We start from the raw sequence: 18,755 nt of genomic DNA on the forward strand, positions 1-18,755 counted from the left end.
AAACAGCCCATCTGACTTTTCTATGCTTTGATTTAGGTTCTTATCCATATACAAGTAGTAGGAAAAAAATGAAATCCCAACGAGCCAACAAGAATGCATTGCAGAGTATTACAGTTGGGCCTCTAAGGAGGAATAACAAAATATACTAAGTATCACCAAATGATATTTACTAATAACCCTCCCAGTTGTAATTACAGTCTGTATCATGAAAGTGGGAAGGTAAAGCAAGTAGAAATGTTTTCTTTCTGCACCCCTGTCCCTTTCCCAACTTTGGTTTGATTCTACCAAGATTCAAGGTTGAAATTTGTCCAGATCAAAGCTAGAGATCATGATGATGGTTCTTTGGGGATGAGGTCAGATTTGATTCATAGTAACATTGCAATAACAACTACTGCCTGCAGTGACATTGGTCATTTCCAACACACCTCCCTATATTATTTTATTATAATGACTCTTTTAGTAAGTGTTGTTATCCCCCACTTAACAGGTGAAGAAACAGAGGTCAGGTAAATTAAATACTTTGAGTCACACAGCTAATGAATAGCTGAACCAAATCCAGCTATGGGCTGTCTTGGTCAGTTTCTGCTGCTATAACAAATTGCTATGGACTGGGTGGTTTAAACAACAAACACTTATTTCTCACAGTTCTGTGGGCTGGGAAGATCAAGATGGCAACAGATTTGATGTCCGGCAAAGGGTCTCTTCCTAGTTTGCAGGCAGTCATCTTTTTGTTGCATCCTCACATGGTGGCAAGTACAGACAGGAAGCAAGCTTTCTAATGTCTGTCTTCTGAGGGCTCTAATAGCACCTGAGGGCTCCATCCTCAGGACATTGTCTAAGTCTACTTACCTCTCTAAAGGCCTCACCTTCAAACACCATCCCAGTGAGAGTTAGGGCTTCAACATAGGAATCTGAAGGGAACATCATTCAGTTCATAGCGCTCACCTCCAAATGAGCACTATGCACATCCTTGGTTTTACTGCATCACCTGGCTGTAGGCCCTGACTGACTGGATAAGAATACAAACCTAGGATCTCAAGAGAAACTGCACAACACACAGGATTCCTTCATGTGCTAAGAACAACATATCATGACCTGATGAAAAAAAAGAAGAAAAAAAAATATATATATATATACATCTGCTAGACAACTAGAACTTTTTGGGAACAAAAATATACATCAGACACACCCCAAATATATTTTTGTTTGAAACTTGAGTAGAGAAGGAGGATGGGGAGAACTAAATGACCAACTAATTCCTGAGCTATCCTTATGCTACCACCTCATTAATTGACCCCACTAAAGCATTAGCTTTGTGAGCATTAAGAACCAACCTCAGAGTATGTGGCCCTAGATTCAGGTTCTGGCCCCTAGACGTACCAGCTTTGTAACCTTGGCAGTTTGCTCTAAGATCTTTGCTATGGTTTGAATGTGCCTCCCAAAAAGCGTGTGTTGACAACTTAATCTCCAGTGCAACAGTGTTGGGAGGTGAGGCCTAATAGGAGGTATTTAGGTCTTGAGGCATCCACCCTCATGAATGGGTTAATGCCAATTTATTAAAGACCCTGAGGTTGTGAGTTCAATCTCTTGCTCTCCCTCATTCTCTCTTTGCCATCCCACCATGGCTTGATGCAGCAAGAAGGCCCTCACCAGAGGCTGGCACCTTGATATTGGACTTCACAGCCTCTAGAACTGAGGAAATAAAGTTATGTTCTTTATAAATTACCAAGCCTTTAGTATCCTGTTACAGCAGCACAAAATAGACTAAGATAGTCTTTCAGATCTCATTTCTTCATACATAGAGATTTTTAAGAAGTGCTTATTCCAAGGGTTTTCCTATGAGATTTTAATGAGATAATGCATGTAATGGTACTTTGTGGAGGGCTAGGAAATCAGTAAATCAGCTTTTTTCACAAGCCCACCTCTATTTAAAAACAGAACACTATTTAACTAAAATGAAATGAAGTAAGTACCTTTGCCCAAAAGTCCTTGTTAGTTTATTTGAAAAGGAGCTCTATTTCAGATTATTTTTCAGTTAGCTTTTTGAGAACTGATCAGCTTACACAAAAAGTTCAGCCATTACAGGAAACCTGGGAAATGAAGGAATTCGCATGCTAAAAATAAAAAGAGTTTCAGCCAATGTTAACCTGAATAGGTATTATGTTATTTCACTTGGGTCTTTTCCTCCAACATGAGTTCAAACAAAAATAACCAAATATGTTTAAAAGCTCTTGCTGCCCAGTGACCCTGCTCTGTGAAGGCCCCATGGTTCTGGTGCTGCAGTATGGGACGCAGAGGCATTTGCCCTGCAGGACCCTTCCTATACCTCCCCTGACTAATCAGTTATTACCTAGGGTCAGCATCGGGTAAGAGTGGGGAGGAAACGGACAGGGGACATCTGAAGGAATTCTTCAATAGCTGAGTTGGGTGGGTTTTCCCCCTGTTTAACAAAGGTGAAGAATGGCAGTACCCTGAGTTACGTAGGGCTTCAAGACTCCACTTCATATATGGAGATTTTCCTCTCCTCCCAGGAAAGATCGCTCCCCCTAAGAAAAAGACTGTGCTCCCCAGGAGAGCAGAAGCCCAGGCCTGTCCTCAATGAAGCAGCCTGGGATAGTGGCCTCCAGCCCACAAACCCCATCAGGGACTTGAGCAATAGATGCGTGAGCAAAATAAACTGTGAAATTAAAGTTACCTGTTTCTGGCAGAAACCTGACTTATGGGGGATCTTTATAGATCTGGGAATAGTAAAAGAGAGTGGTGAAAAATCAATAGCACCCAGAGTGATAATCCACACTGATTTAATTTACTCAAAAAGTATTTCACTCATCTCTTTCTGCCCATGTAAACCCATGCCTAATCTCTAAGTGGTCTGGTATTTATGATAAAAGACACAAGAATACTCATCTAATTGAAGAAGAGCTCTTTGAAACTGGCCTGCTTATTCTGGTGTGAGATACCGCTCAGAAAATATAGGAAGATAGAGTGAACGAGCAAACAGATCTCCAGCTGGCTGTCAGCCAACATGTTCCCTATTCCCTAGCATGTGTATGTAATCTATTAGCCTGTAAATTCCTCAAGTACATGGGCCATGACTTCCATTTCCTTTGTACCCCTCCCCTGCACATAGTACAATAGCCTGCATGAAATTCATAGTCAGTAAACATTGTCAGTTGTTCAATGTTTAAACCTGTTTTTACAAGCCACGTCTCCCTCAAAAAAACCAAAACCATATATATTATTTTAATACATAAGATCAGATATACAACATTTATTTGGTTAATTCTCTCCTGCTACAAGCACACTTTTTAACAGATTTTTACAGTGTAGATAAAGCGCTCCACCTTCGCCAAGTACGGGCAGACATTAAGGTCTCCATCACTACAGGACCTGTCACCTAGAGTGAGCCTATGGCTCCCCTCTCTAGAATCTCCCCTTCAAGGAGTCTCAAAGGCTTTCCCGCAACAATTATGTGTGAGTAGACAGTGATTAAAATCCCTTCCATTTATGTTCCAACCATGGAGGACCCACTGCTTTGCTTTCTTTTGCTACATCTCCTATCAGTCTCTGCTGCTTGAGTTGATAACTGCGTTGTATGGAGACATTATGTAGGGAAAAGCGTTTACGTCTGTATATGGACATGTGTGCACATCATACATGCACACACATACATGCACAATATGAGATATCTGCCTGCCCAGGCGCAGTGGCTTACACCTGTAATTCCAGCACTTTGGGAGGCCAAGGTGGGCAGATTGCTTGAGTCCAGGAGTTTGAGACCAGCCCGGGCAACATGGCAAAACCCTGTCTCATTTCTTAAAAATTTTTCAATTAAAAAAAATCTATATATAGATATATCTCCACCAAAAATCAGCTGCAATTGACCAGGAAGAAAAATTCAGAAATATGTGAAGATAGATATTATTTGCAGAGAATCAGAACATTCATTTATTACACAGTCTATCATTGTCATTTTAAGTAAAAATATTACTTGTGTCTTTTAGGGGTTTTCTATTTTTTCACAGCTTCACTGCAACTCTCAGCCTTCTTTGTACCATCGTGTGACTATGTCTGGCCAATGGAATGTGGGTTAAATGAGACACACAGTTTTTAGCACTGGCTGGCAAAGCTCCCTGTGTGATCCTCCACTCCTTCTCTCTTCTCTCTGCTCCTGTCACCTGTGCTTCTCCTGTCATTTCACAGGAGCCCAGGGAGGATGTGGAGGCCCTAGACCACTGGCTCTCAGGGGCAATTTTGCCCCCAGGGGACACTGGCAATGTCTGGAGACATTTTGGTTGTCACAACTGGGCAGGGTGTTATTGGCAACTGGTAGGTAGAGACCAGGGATGCTGCTGACCATCTTACAGTGCAGAGGAAAGTGCCCACAACAACTATTTACCCAGCCCAAAATGTTGATAGTGTTGAGATTGAGAAACCTGGCTGTAGACAATGGCCGACATTGCAGGTGGAGAGAGACTGGATCTCTGAGTGACTCTGTGGAGCAAGCACTGCCCATCCCTCCATCCCGCATATCCACTTAATTGTCTCCACTCTCCTTTATCATCTCCAAGTCTAGATGCAAACTGTGAGAAATAAACCACTGCATTAAAACCCTGAGATTTTAGAGTTATTTGTTAAGACAAGTGCCTTACTCTAATAGACTAGGAAACACAAGCCATATAAAGCAAAACTTAAGAGATGTGCCTTGTAATAGATCACAGGAAAATATGAGGAAAATGTTTTGTTTTGTTTTACTTGCTTTTGATGCTATATCATAATAGTAACTGAAGTCCTGGTGCTTTCCATTAAGGAAGGAATCTTCCAGGCCCCCTTGCTGGGCAACTCTCTTGCGATTAAAAACAAACAGGTCCATCAGGGCATCTGGCACAAACTAGTGAGGAAGACTCAGCTTTTCCTACGTGCTGCACACAGCTTGCCATCTACCCACAACATTTTATGAATGGCTGACATGTACTCCAGTGATGCCGCTTAGTCGAGCAGCTTATAATGAACAACAAGCATGAAAAGCTGAGGAAGACACATTTTCAAGAGGAGTGCAGAGATTAGCGTGCAGTTCCTTCTGACTCACTTGGAAGCCTCCTATGCTTATGGTTTCATTTTTCTAACTGCTTACACCAAGACTTCCTGGTGATTTTGTGTCCGGAATTTATTCCTTCTTGTGGGTTCTTGGTCTCACTGACTTCAAGAATGAAGCCGTGGACCCTCGCAGTATGCGTTACAGCTCTTAAAGATGGTGTGTCCAGAGTTTGTTTCTTCAGATGTTCAGATGTCTCTGGAGTTGCTTCCTTCTGGTGGGTTCGTGGTCTCGCTGACTTCAGGAGTGAAGCTGCAGACTTTCGCAGTGAGTGTTACAGCTCTTAAAGGTGGCACGTCTGGAGTTGTTTGTTCCTCCCAGTGGGTTCGTGGTCTCACTGACTTCAGGAATGAAGCCACAGACCCTTGCAGAGAGTGTTACAGCTCATAAAGGTAGTGCAGACCGAAAGAGTGAGCAGCAGCAAGATTTATTGTAAAGAGCGAAAAAACAAAGCTTCCGCAGCATGGAAGGGGGCCAAGTGGGTTGCCCCTGCTGGCTGGGGTGGCCAGCTTTTATTCCCTTATTTGGCCCCACCCACATCCTGCTGATTGGTCCATCTTACAGAACGCTGATTGGTCCATTTTACTGAGTGCTGATTGGTCCATTTTACAGAGTGCTGATTCATCCATTTACAGAATGCTGATTGGTGTGTTTACAATCCTTTAGCTAGACACAGAGTGCTGATTGGTGCATTTACAATCCTTTAGCTAGACACTCAGTGCTGATTGGTGCAATTTTACAGAGTGCTGATTGGTGCGTTTACAATCCTGTAGCTAGACACAGAGCACTGATTGGTGCATTTACAATCCTTTAGCTAGACACAAAAGTTCTCCAAGTCCCCACCCCACCCAGAAGCTCAGCTGGCTTCACCTCTCAATTTTCCCTACCTTGGTCTGACTAACCTCTCACAGTGTAGTATAGCCAGAATGTTCTGTGGTAAATTAGGATTCAGGTAAAAAGCAGTAACACAATGACGAGTGCAGCTGCAGGCTGGACAGTTGACCACAAAGCCAGTCAAATGCGAAGAGCCTGGAGTTAAGCCTGGCAATGAGGTCAAGTCACTGAAGTCCTAAAGTTTACATAAGGAATCTACAGTGGACAGTAGGTCTAAAAAGTGACACCAGTTTTCAACCTGAAGACTGGAATGGCTGAACCTCTTCAAATCTTTTTATGGCAAGAGAGATCAATGATATTTTACTACATGCAAAAGTTTTCATAATAATAATACTACCTCCCTATACAATGAGCTTTAATGAAAGAGAGATACACACGAAAACGTGCCCCCTTTGCTGTCTTCCAATGAGCTTGCACTCCTCATTAGCTTTCAGCACCTCTGCCAATTTCCCAGCAGAGACGCACTTCACCCCTTGTCCACTGCGGCTCATGTGGGACCCGGGGCCCTCAGCTCAGGGTGACCCCTCACAGCAGCTCCATAGTCTTCCTCCTGGTCCCATACTTGGAGTGACCACACCTTGCACAGGCCCTCTTCCTCAAGGCTTTTCCACCTCTAGGGAGCTGGCATCTGGCATCTCGGAGGTGCAGAGACTATCACAGTGTGGGGCGACCCACAGGGAAACAGAGGCTGAGAATGAGAAGCAGTGTTGTCACAGAGAGGCAATGCCATCGCCAACAGCCACAGAGCAGAGGGCACAGTGGCATTGCGGTGCGGTGCCCTCGCCGCTTATCTCAGGAACTGAGGAGCCTATAGGCGCAGCTCTGCACGCTGCCTCCACGGCCCTGACGGCTGCCTGGAGGAGGAAGCTCAGCACGCTGCCTCCGCGGCCCTGACGGCTGCCTGGAGGAGGCAGCTCAGCCAAGCCCAGTGATAATGCGTGGGAATTGGGTGGACAAGCTGCAAAAGGAAATTCCAAGCGGACAGCAGCAGTGTGTATCAGGACACAGAAGCCAGGACCAGCACGGTGCTCACTGCACATCCAATCACTGCCAACTCAGTGGAAGCTCTGTCCACTGTGAGCTATGTGAGCCAAGCCTCTCTGCCTTCTGGCTGACTTTCACTCATTGACCATCCTTCAGACAGGACCCCCACATCTGTTTTATCTCATTTATTAGGAAAAAAATCCATTTAATTCATCTATGCAACATATGTATTTATTCATTTCAAAGTATGTACATGTACTTTTATATTGTATGTGCTAAATAATACCAAAATATAATTTAAAATATGTAAGATAATAGAAAACACACACAAATAGACTATCGAGTACTTTCTGCCCACAGGTCACTTTTTTCTTTCTCACCAGGCTGTAGAGTTACTCCACCAGTCAGGAGAGAGCGATTTTGTTCATCACTGTGTCCCGGGACCTCGTACAGTGCCTGATACTTATCATGACTTCCACGAGTTTGAATAGTTAATGAGTGAACCCTGCACACCAGCAAAGGTTTGCAATAGCACTGAATGCAAAAGCAGTTAATGCAGAACTTCTAACTTCTCATGAAACAGACTCAAACAGCAGTCAAATCTTGAACCATTCATATAGGTTACAACTTGCATTATTCAGAAAAATGAATGACTCTGTGGGTCATCAGTATAGCCAGTGGGAAGCAGTAGGTTGATGTGAGAAGACAGAGCACTCGATTCCATTTTCCTGAGGATCTGGCACAAAGACAAAACCAAATTTACCTTCATGTGTTTTATTTTTAGTTCTTCACTAAAAAATAATAGATTGCATTGGAACACATGATAATAAAGGACTAAGGGAGCTATTTTACTTTCCGTGTGCTGGATTGAGAGGACACCATGCCCATCCCTAGAACAGCCACCCCCTGACCTCCTAAAGTCCCCTGGGCCAGCCCCTCCCTCACAAGTGCACCCCTCAACCCAGTGGAAGTCAGAGGCCCGCATAGTGGAGCAAGAGTGCATCTGAGAGAGGAATCCACGCACAGAAAGTGCATTTGAGGCTACGTTTTGTTTAATCTTTGTAACTGGTTGTTCATGGAAGCCATCATAGAGAGTTTTGCTTGAGGTTAGAGCAAAGGTACAGCAAGATAAAAAGAAGCGAATGATACTTCTCAAACATCGTGGTTTCAGATGCGTCCTGGCTCTTCCCTCTCAATTTTGTTAGTCCTCGCTTACCCAGTGCTGGTGGATCATCTCAGCAAATTTGAGTTTTGAGGACAGAAAAAACAAGCTCCCCAAATGGAGTGGTTTCCACAAATTTTTATGTATTTTGACATGAAAAAGGGGCCACGTGATGAAGTCAGGTAGAGCGATGGCTCCATGCAGAGTGTCAGAGCCTGAATCTCCAGCATCAGGGACCCCCTTTCCACAGCAGTGCAGTGTGGCCTGAGACAGAGAAGGTGCTCTGTGGTGACAGCCAGAGGCAATGGCTTTTATTTCAATCTTATCCTGGGCAGGATGTGTTTGGGAGGTATAAGACCTACTTGTTTTGATCTGTGAGTTTGTTAAGTAGAGACACACTGAATGAGTGCCACTAAACTGAATCTGATTCCCAAGAGGATCAAAGAACTTTGCTGTATCAAACTCTTCTGAGTGACCAGAAACAACCCCTAGAAAGTGACAGCATTCAAAGCTTTGGCAGGCCACACAGTAAAATTTAACCCGATGAACTAATTATCCACCCTAACAGAAAGGGCAGGGCTTCGTGGGAAATGCATAATCCATAGCTTGCCGTGAAACACACTCAATAAACAGGTTTCACAATCTCCAGGAAGCCAAGCGGCAGCAGCGGTGTGGGAAAGCTGCCTCCAGCCGGGCTTACAGGTGCGCCGGAGTGAGCGAGGCTGTTGGCTTCTAGGGATGGGCCACGAGTGGCCGGGGACAAAGCGGCGCAGCAGGTTCCCAGCCGTGGAACACCCTGGGAAATTTTCTCACGCCGTTGATAGGATGGGAACCTGGCACTGCCCTCAATCCCTAATCCATTCTGCAAAACGACATTTATTAGGGTTCTTTCCTGGTTGACTCTTATGCAAAACAGCCACACACATTTAATACTGTTTATAAAAAACCGAATGTCTTCTTCTCAGAAGTGTCTGTTCACATCCTTTGCCCACTTTTTAATGGGGTTATTTGTTTGTTTCTTGTAAATTTGAGTTCCTTGTAGATTCTGGATATTGCACATCCTGCATATGTACCCCAAAACTAAAAATTAAAATTAAAAAATGGAAAGAACACATACTTAGAAGCACACAAAAATGGATGTTCAGACCATTTCATTTTCTTGAGGACATTTTAATTTTTACTGAGAACTTGGTGCAAAGTGGCTGAGAACTTGTGCCTTCTTAAGGGTTTTTTAAGTAACTGAATCAAGTCAATTTTTATTTATTTATTTTTTTGAGATGAAGTTTCACTCTTCTCACCCAGGCTGGAGTGTAGTGGTGTGATCTCGGCTCACTGTAACCTCTGACTCCCCAGTTTCAGCGATTCTCCTGCCTCAGCCTTCCGAAGACAAATTTTTTTGAAAATGAGCCTCAACCAAAGAAACTGGGGGCAGAGAAAAAGCAGGCAGCAAGCAGGACCATGCAGAAACACTGGCACCGTGGCAATTTCCTTTCTAGTCCCATATCATTTGCCTTTCCAAAAAGAAAATGGATAAATACTATATATATGTATATGTCATATCAATATACTCAAAGTATATATTTATATTATTTATAATTGTATATAATGATGTATTCATATAAATCATATATTATATAGTCATATACAAAAGGAAAGAAATTTAGGTTGGTTTGAGAAGTACCTCTGAAGTATTTCTCTATGACAGCTGCCTATAAGTGGGAAAAGGACCAGTAAGTGCAGAAGCAGTGAACCATTTGTCGTCACACTAAGCACTTTCTCCCAAAGTTGTTATTTATTAACTGACTAATTAAAAAATGAAATTATCAAGCATTTCACTTACTGGTTCTACAAATATTTATTGAGCACCTGCTATGTTGCTAGAGTCATGCCAGGCCTTGGGATCACTGGGAAGGAAGCCACAGCCCATCTCTGCCCTCCCTTATGGGACCAAATCCCATCAGCAGACCCCAGGTAGAAAAGAAAGCAGCTATGTCCAAGTCCACACACAATGCCTCTGAGTACCACCCTGATTCCTCAAAATGTGGGCTTAAAAAAAGGCCTATGTGCTTTAAAAATACATACAAATAGCATATTTTTTAAGAAAGTGAATAAATTTGGATTTGAAACCAAGGTATTTATCCTTGGAACCAGACTAAAATGAGAAGACATGCAAGATTTCATGGCCACCTTTATATGTAAATTTCATTGGCACTGGCCAACTAGTCAGTTTTATTTGTAGAGTGTTTAAGTAAAGTGGTTTCAGAACAGTCGAAACAAAAAAAGTATGATCTTTCCCACTTAGTTCATAACCAAAATCAGTTTAAATCAAAAGCTAGCAGAGCACTGCAGATCAAAGTGGTCTCCACTAATAAACATGGAAATAGTAAAATTAAAGCTATTACTAATGTACAAGTTATTTTAAGCCACATTTAATATCATCCTAAGCCTTTTAGAGTAGAGCAAAATGGTTTACTTTCTTTTTAAAAAATTGATATATGTCTATTATGTCTGCCAACATGGCATTACAACAAAGTCATACCAAATCTTAAATTAAGTGCTTTAGAAATTATCTTTTTCAAAGAGCTGCAGTCTAGGTTTCTAAGTCTCACATTAAAAACTAAACATACGCCATTTGCCAAATCCATAGAGGAAAAAAGAAAAAAAAAACTAAACAGTTCAAATTTAAATTAAAAATATATTTTTAAATATAAAAAATTTAATATAAAATAAAGGTGTATTTCTACCATCATCAGTTTTATGACATAAGCTGATAACAACTTTAAGAACTTATTTTTAAAACATATAGTTGTCTCTATGTATTACCAGAACACTCTTAAAGCTGTTTGTTTTATAACAAATTGAACATCTGATATAAATCTGATATATCCAGCTTTGAAATTTCTCAACCTTTTTGGTGATTGACTCAGGCTAGAAAAATGGAATTAGATAACTATTAAAAATGGATGCATGACATAGCTGCTGGCACTTCTTCCAACTCTACCCCACGTGGGTGTTGCTGCTGAAACACCCTGACACTTTGCCTGCACTCAGGGACCAATCACTCACAATACAGCATCCAAACAGTTGGCTCCAGGGTGGATGTGTACAGTGTGCTCTACACTTTCCCACGTAACGTGGGAATCCCATAGGAACAAGTCCCCAGCCTGAGATTTGTTTTATGAGTCATTCTCACATCTCAGCTCTACCACACCCCCAAGACAGCTTGCTGTGAGCAACGTGTTACTGCAACAAACAGCGAAGGCAGGCATGACCTTCCCCAGCCGGTCGGGTCCAAGTCAAACCCAGCAACACAGGCACACCTCTAGTCCTGAGCCCAGTTTTAATTGAGGGATTTCTAAGGAGGCTGAACTTGACAGGTGGAACTGTGGAGTTCTGCCAACTTTTAGAAAAGATTCTATCATCTAATGGCAAAATGTTCCTTTACTGCAGGCCGCCTGTGATGGCATCCAGAGGAGGCTGTGTGAGACACCCACTGCGTGCTATCTCTCAGGCACACTGGCATCGAGGCCACGACAGGCTCTGCTCTTGGCTCTCGGGCTGGACGTGTCAGTACAGATCCCAAGAGCACCATTGTTCACAGAGAGCTCCCAGGGCGCTGTCCCCGGACTATCCGTTTACTTCAGGTTCTGAATTAGGTTTCAGGAGGGAAGAAACTAAACTGCTCAATTAACTTCTTCCATCAAAGGCATTTTCTTTCAGCTTTCTAAAAATGATAACTAATTTGTGATTTCAAATCTCACCAGAATGATGTTCCTTCCCAATGTGACAATTAATTTTATTCATTCTATTTTGTCCTCTGTGTTTAAAATATTGATTTTCAGAATTCAGACCAAATGAGAAAGAAAAGTCATTTAGATGACAAAGATAAACAGCAAAGCATGGCTCAAGCCCAGGCAGGGTCCTTGGCCCTCATCATCCTGCCATGTGGGCTGACACTGCACAGTCCCAGTGCTTTATTGAGCAAGTGTGCTGGTCTCATAACCAGCATTTATGCAGCACTAGGAATGTTCCTGGGCTGCTTTTCAAGGCCAGCCCCAAGCATGCCCTGAGAGCCTATGGGTGCATGGTTTGCAAGGAGCAAATCTCCAAGGGGCACCGAGGTAACACAGGAGGCAAGTGGGAGCAGCAGAGGAAAAATGCAGTGTCAGGAGAGAGCCTCCTTTCTTTTATGACTCCCCCATCTCTCTAACCGTCCTGCAAGGAATCAATTCAAGACACGGAATTGATGAACAATAGTTAATTTTTTTTAATTTTATTTACTTTTGCAAAGTTATCAGTTTCGGAACTTTCTTCAAATTCTACTTTATGCCATCTTCCTGCAGTGCTTCTTCTCTTTAAAATATAAATCAGGAGAAATCTTCCTGTGAGAAATGACAAACTGAGAGGAATACTGACTGACCTGAGAGTGGAGCTGGGGTTCTTATGACCTGCCCAGATGTGGGCATATCATCCACCTCTCTGGACCTGAGCTCTCCATCTATAAAGCGAGGCTTTGGATGAGACACGGAGGCTGCCAGGCTTCTCAGGACAGCTCTGTGCACCTGCCTCACCTCACCTGGGTGCTTATTAAAAGACAAACAACTGCAGAGCATTTTAGCAGACTTCATGGATCAGGATCTTGGGATGGAATCCTGGGATCTACTTTTATAACACACTTCCCTGGTGGTTTTTATGCATGCTAATGTTTGAGAACCACCGCTCCACAAACAAGAATTGAAGATTCATTTAAAATACTTCCCCCGTGTACTGGTGTATATTCTATTTTTCAGAATAGCTCCAGGTTTAAACCCTTCCTTATTACCCCAAACTACTATTATAATGTGCAAATCCTAAATCAAGAACATAGCCTTTTGGTTAAAAGAATGCAATGAACTGAATGTGTCTCCACAAAATTCACTTCGTGAAATCCTAACACATCCTCCCTTGTCATGACTTTAGAAGGTGGGGCCCTTGGGGAGTGATTATGTCATGAGGATGGAGCTGTTGTGAACAGGATTAGTGCCCTTATGAAAGGGACCCCAGGGAGTTCTCTCTGTGCCACGTGAGGATACGGTGGGAAGCCCACAGTCTGCATTCCCGAAGAAAGCCCGCACCAGGGCCTGACCATGCTGGCACCCTGAACTGAGACTTCCAACCTCCTGGGAGAAATTAATTTTGCCCATAGCTGCCCAGTCTATGGTATTCCGCTATAGCAGCCCGAACTAGGACAGAGGGGAATTAATGGTCTGAATTGACTGTAAATAATTCTACAAGGTATTAATAGATTAAAACACAACTTTCTTCCTGATGAAACCAGAAATGTAAAAAACAAAATACCTTTCATGGAACATACGAACAGTAGTTTAAAGTTTTCACGTCAGAAAAAAAATACTTTGAACTTTAAGACAGTCTCTTCAGAACTCATTTGCTATGAAGGGGCACAATGTTCTCCTCTGATTTTCCCACTCTCCTGCCAGAGCTACTCTGTGGCTAGTGGTTGTTGACGAAGTTCAGGACTGCACTAACATCCCCCGCCCTTGAAAGAGAAATGGCAGCATCTGGGGAGTCAAATCTCAGCCAGTGCCTTGGGAGACCCAGAACTCTGCTACCATCATGCCGAGCCGCCCTCTGGGGTCTTTGGTTCTGAGCCTCAGTTTCCCTATAGAGAAAAACTTGACTGGCTGGGATATTTTTGCTGCTGTTGTCCAGATAAAAAAGCCCTTTCTGATGTGACAGCTTCTATGAGTAGACAGGTTTCTGGCTAGATGGAATTAAAGGAACTCTTCCTAAAATTTCCTTAAAAATAGGAAGATTTCCCTTGAAGACCAAGCAAGTCCTGTGAGGAAGCTCCTCACTGGGGCTGGTTTCAGTCAACTGTGGACAGGGAGGCCTGGAGACCACTCCATCTGCAGGAGATGCTAGGGAGAAATGAATTTGCCTCCTTCCTCTTCTTATACTCAGGCAGGCAAGGGTAAGGACCTCAGTCAGCTCCTCAGTTTGCTACTAATTAGTTCAATTCGGGGTTTTGCAGAACATATGAACACCTTTACCATCTGTGGCAGACAGACAGTAGGACCAACAACAACCCCCACCACCTGACTGTGCGCCTTGGTGCTACCTCTCTCCTTGAGGGTGGACAGGATAACAAATAGAATGTGGCAAGGTGGGGAGATGTCCTTTCAGTGGTTGCCAAAGCTCTGTAGGGCTCCATCTCACAGTAGACTTGTGCCAGAGACTCTCCTTGCAGGCTTGATGAGATAAAAAATTCTGTTGGTGAAGCCCATGTAGCAAGGAACTGAGGGCAGCCTCCTGCCTCCAGTCAACAGAAAACTGAAGCTTGGCCAGGCGTGGTGGTTCATGCCTGTAATCCTAGCACTTTGGGAGGTGGAGGTAGGCAGATCACCTGAGGTCAGGAGTTCGATACCATGGTGAAACCCTGTCTCTACTAAAAATACAAAAAAAAAAAGAAAAAACATAGCAGGGCGTGGTGGTGGGTGCCTATAATTCTAGCTGCTCTGGAGGCTGAGGCAGGAGAATCACTTGAACCCAGGAGGTGGAAGTTGCAGTGAGCTAAGATCACACCATTGCACTCCAGCCTGGGTGACAGAGCGAGACTCCCTCTCAAACAGACAAAAAAAAAAAAAAAAAAAAACAACAAACAAAAAAAAAAAGAAAGAAAGAAAAGAAAAGGAAACTGAAGCTCTCCTTCCTACAAACACAGATCCCCCTTGTCCTTGCAGGATACACTCCAAGCCCCTGGTGGATGCCTGACACTGTGGATACTCCCAAACCTATCTACACCACGCTGGTTTGATCTGACAACCTAGACAGCTACTGAGTGACTGAGAGCACACAAGCCTACCAGCATGGAGACACGGGACAAAGAGATGGTTCAAGATTTCATCATGTGACTCACAATGGCACCCAATTTAAAACTTATAAATTGTTTATTTCTGGAATTTTTCATTTAATGTTTCTGCACTACAGTTCACTGCAGGTAATGGAAACTGCAGAAAGTGAAATAGAAGAAAAGGAAAATGACTGGACTGCAGGGGACAGAAAGCTGCCAATGGCCATGCAATTGGTGAAGTGGATTCTTCCCCAGTCAAGCCCCCAGGTGAGACTCCATCCTTCACCAACACCTCAGCTGCAGCCCTGTGAGACCCTGAGCAGAGGACCCTGTCACACCACTCTTGGCCTTTCAACCTCTAGAAACTGTGAGGTAGCAAATGTGTGTGGTTTCAAGACACTCAGTGGGCAGTAAGTGTGAGGTAATCTAATATGCAGTGGACAAAAAGAATATGCCATCTGCCTTTAAAGTTTATATATTGATTTATATATTGATTTTTTATTTTTTATTTTTTTCATTCAGTAAATTAAGTTGGCTGTGAAACATGAAAGCACATTTGGCTCATAATACAAACAAAAGTGCATAACTTCATGAAGTTCTTTCAAATCTACCCATGTGGCAAAACACAAAAGTGTGTGAGACCCGCAAGTCTGCAGATGAAGAAGCCTGGAGCAAGTCCTATGAGGAAGAACCTTTGAAGAGGGCATGCACGCTCCCAGCCAGGACAGCTGGGGAAGGCAGCGCAGAGGAAGCATACATGGGCCCGAAGAGATTCGGGACATATTGTGAAACTGATTTTTTAACAGGAACTGGCTGATGCATTATCAAAATAAAGATTTTTATTTTTTCCAGTCTCTGCCTCTAGTCATGTACTCTGTCGCAGGTGTTGGCAAACATAGCCTGCCTCAGATGCCTGTGTTTGTAAGTAAGGTGTTATTGGAAAACAGTTGTGCCCACTCATTTACATATTGTTTATGGCTGCCATTGTGCTACAACAGCAGGGTTGAGTCATTCCAACAGAGACTGGTGGAACATAAAGCCTAAATTATTCATACCTGGCCCTTTACGGAAAATGTTTGCTGATCTCTGCTCCTCTGAATCTCCCTTTCCCGTCTCTTCCCGAAATGTATGACAGACTTCCTAAGTTTCTGATCTCTTCCAGCTAGTAAATCCCAGTCCCACTTAAATTTCAGTCTTAACCCCAATTTAAACCTTTTCCCTTCCCCAGTCTACAGGAGGTTTGAGTAGGTGCCTGACTCTTTGGAGTGGAGGGAGGGAGGTCCTTTTGTTGCTGTAAGAGATTTCCTTCCTGTCTCTTCAAGATGTACCTTCTCCAGTTGGTTGGAGGGATTAGGAGGCTGCAGAAACAAGACAGGTTTCCTTTTATTTCTCCGGCTGTGACTGTCTCCCTCTATAATGCTGACTGGCTTCTCTGCCCTCTCTCCATCTGGCTACACCTTTTGGGGGTGCTGGTTGGGATAGGGGGGTCCTCTGGGAAACTCTTTAGGTGCTCCCTGCACAATTCCCTGAGATGGACATTCCTGCTGAGGTTTGACCTTCTCTTCTCTTCAGCTCCCACCATCGGCTTCTCGCATGCGGCTGCCTCACCGTGCCCAGAGGGCATCCCTCTTGGACTGCAGTGTCCACCAGAGACACAAACAGAGAAAATATGAGTTCCTCCTCCACCGCCCTCCCCCAACCCATCTCCCAAATTTAGATAGCAAAGGAAAGAAAACATCAGCCAAACTTCACCTACACAAACATCAACCTGGGAAACGGAATGGCAGTCTTGGACTTCTTGCAGGATTCCCAAATCCTCACTTGTCTACTTGTTTTGGAGGAGGAGAAGGTGTTACAGGAAAAGAAGAAAGTAACTTTTCACCACAAATGCCTGCCTTTCCTTGTGACCTGTAACCCCAATAACAACCACCTTCTCTACCTTCTCTACCCCACCCACCCACCCCAATCATTTCACATCATCTGAGGAGTGAAAGGTTCAGAGGAAGCAGTGGTAGGAGAGGTGGCCTGCCTGCTGTTTGTAACCCTGGTGTGACATGTCTGGCCTATTTGGGTGTTGTCTCTGCCTGGACGGTAAGAGTTAATTATGGGCATTAGCACCAGTTCAACAGCCTGGTTGTCAGGAGGAGAATGAAACCCTGTAAGCTCCAGCAAGTGTTCAATAACACGAAGATGTTGCTATAGATAGCATGATGGGGGCACTCAGTCAAAGAAGACTGTGCCACTTAGGAGCTCAGCTCCATTAAAAACTTACATCACATTAGGACACGTCTTCACAGCAGCATGGTTGACATTTTGGACCAGATTGTTCTTTGGGGAGTGGGCTTTTCTGTGCATTGTAGGATGTAAAGCAGCATCCCTGGCCTCTACTCACTAGATGCCAGTGAAACTGTCCCAAAAACTGTTGACAATTAAGTGTCTGTAGTCATTACCAAGCGTCCCTGAGATGGGGAATGGGGTCATGGATGAGAAGCACTGTGATTGCAGAACTGGTCAACCAGCCAACGTCTACCAGGTTTATGTTGAAAGAGAATCGTTGGCTTTATTTATTTTTAATTTTTATTTATTTATTTTTTTGAGATAGGGTCTCACTCTGTCACCCAGGCTGGAATGCAGTGGCATGTTCATGGCTCACTGCAGCCTCAACTTCCCAGGCTCCAGTGGTCCTCCCACCTCAGTCTCTCAAGTAGCTGGAACCACAGGCGGGTGCCATGCCCAGCTAACTTTTGTATTTTTTGGTAGAGAGGGGGTTTTGCCATGTTACTCAGGCTGGTCTTGAACTGCTGAGCTCAAGTGATCCACCTGCCTCAGCCTCCCAAAGTGCTGGGATTACAGGTATGAGCCATTGTGCCCAGCCTATTTTTTTAACTTCTTATTTAAAGGATATTTTCATGCAGCCAAATTCATTCTTTTGAAAATGAAAGTTTACTCTGAAAACTCTCTGGAAATTGTTACTTAACAGAATTACTGGATATATAGATACCATAAATGATGTCACACTAACTGTATTTCTGTGGATTCATATATCATTTCTTCTGGCAGAAACTAATCTCTGTAATTGGATTTTTGACCAAAGCTTCACCTAATAGGTCAAGGAAGGGAAGCTCTATCATGTGCAGGCCATGTGCTAACCAAAGTTACATATGTTATCATTACCCTACACCTAAGGAATATATTAAGTATTGCTTTCTTTTCAGGATAATGAGACAAGACTCACAGATAGTAAGTTATGTAACCCCAAGGTCACACAGCTAGTAATTAGAAATGGAATTCAAATATGTCTGTGGGCCAGGCGTGGGGGCTCAAACTTGTAATCCCAATACTTTGAGAGGCCAAGACAGGAGGATCACTTGAGTTCAGGAGTTCAAGACCAGCCTGGACAACATAGAGAGATCTTGTCTCTACTTAAAAATGGTGCATGCCTGTAGTCCTAGCTACTCAGGAGGCTGCAGTGGGAGGATAACTTGAGCATGGGAGGATTTCTTAATTTAAGCCCAGGAGGTAGAGGCTGCAGTGAGCCAAGACTGTGCCACTGCACAACAGCCTGGGCGATAGAGCAAGACCCTGTCTCAAAAAGCAAAACAAAACAAACAAAAAACCCACAAGTGTGTCTGCGGATGGAACTCAAAGTCAGCCCTATCTTTCTCAGAGTCAAAAGCAATTGCCCCAGGATGGTGCCTATAGCCCTCGAGCACGAGGCCCCTCAGAGGGGGCCCTCAACCTCACCACTAACTTTGCTCTATGTCTTTGGA

The 18,755-nt window shown here is 43.6% G+C and overlaps 1 long non-coding RNA gene across 1 annotated transcript; it reads left to right on the top strand.

Moving 5' to 3' along the window:
* The first annotated feature begins 4,803 nt into the window (after positions 1-4,803).
* On the top strand, positions 4,804-15,838 carry LOC134759029 (uncharacterized). The gene is made up of 3 exons (XR_010134880.1): positions 4,804-5,362; positions 14,876-15,252; positions 15,508-15,838. It is a non-coding gene; the product is annotated as an uncharacterized lncRNA (long non-coding RNA).
* The last annotated feature ends 2,917 nt before the right edge of the window (positions 15,839-18,755 follow it).

Source organism: Gorilla gorilla, chromosome 7 (assembly GCF_029281585.2).
Source record: "Gorilla gorilla gorilla isolate KB3781 chromosome 7, NHGRI_mGorGor1-v2.1_pri, whole genome shotgun sequence".
NCBI lineage: Eukaryota > Metazoa > Chordata > Mammalia > Primates > Hominidae > Gorilla > Gorilla gorilla.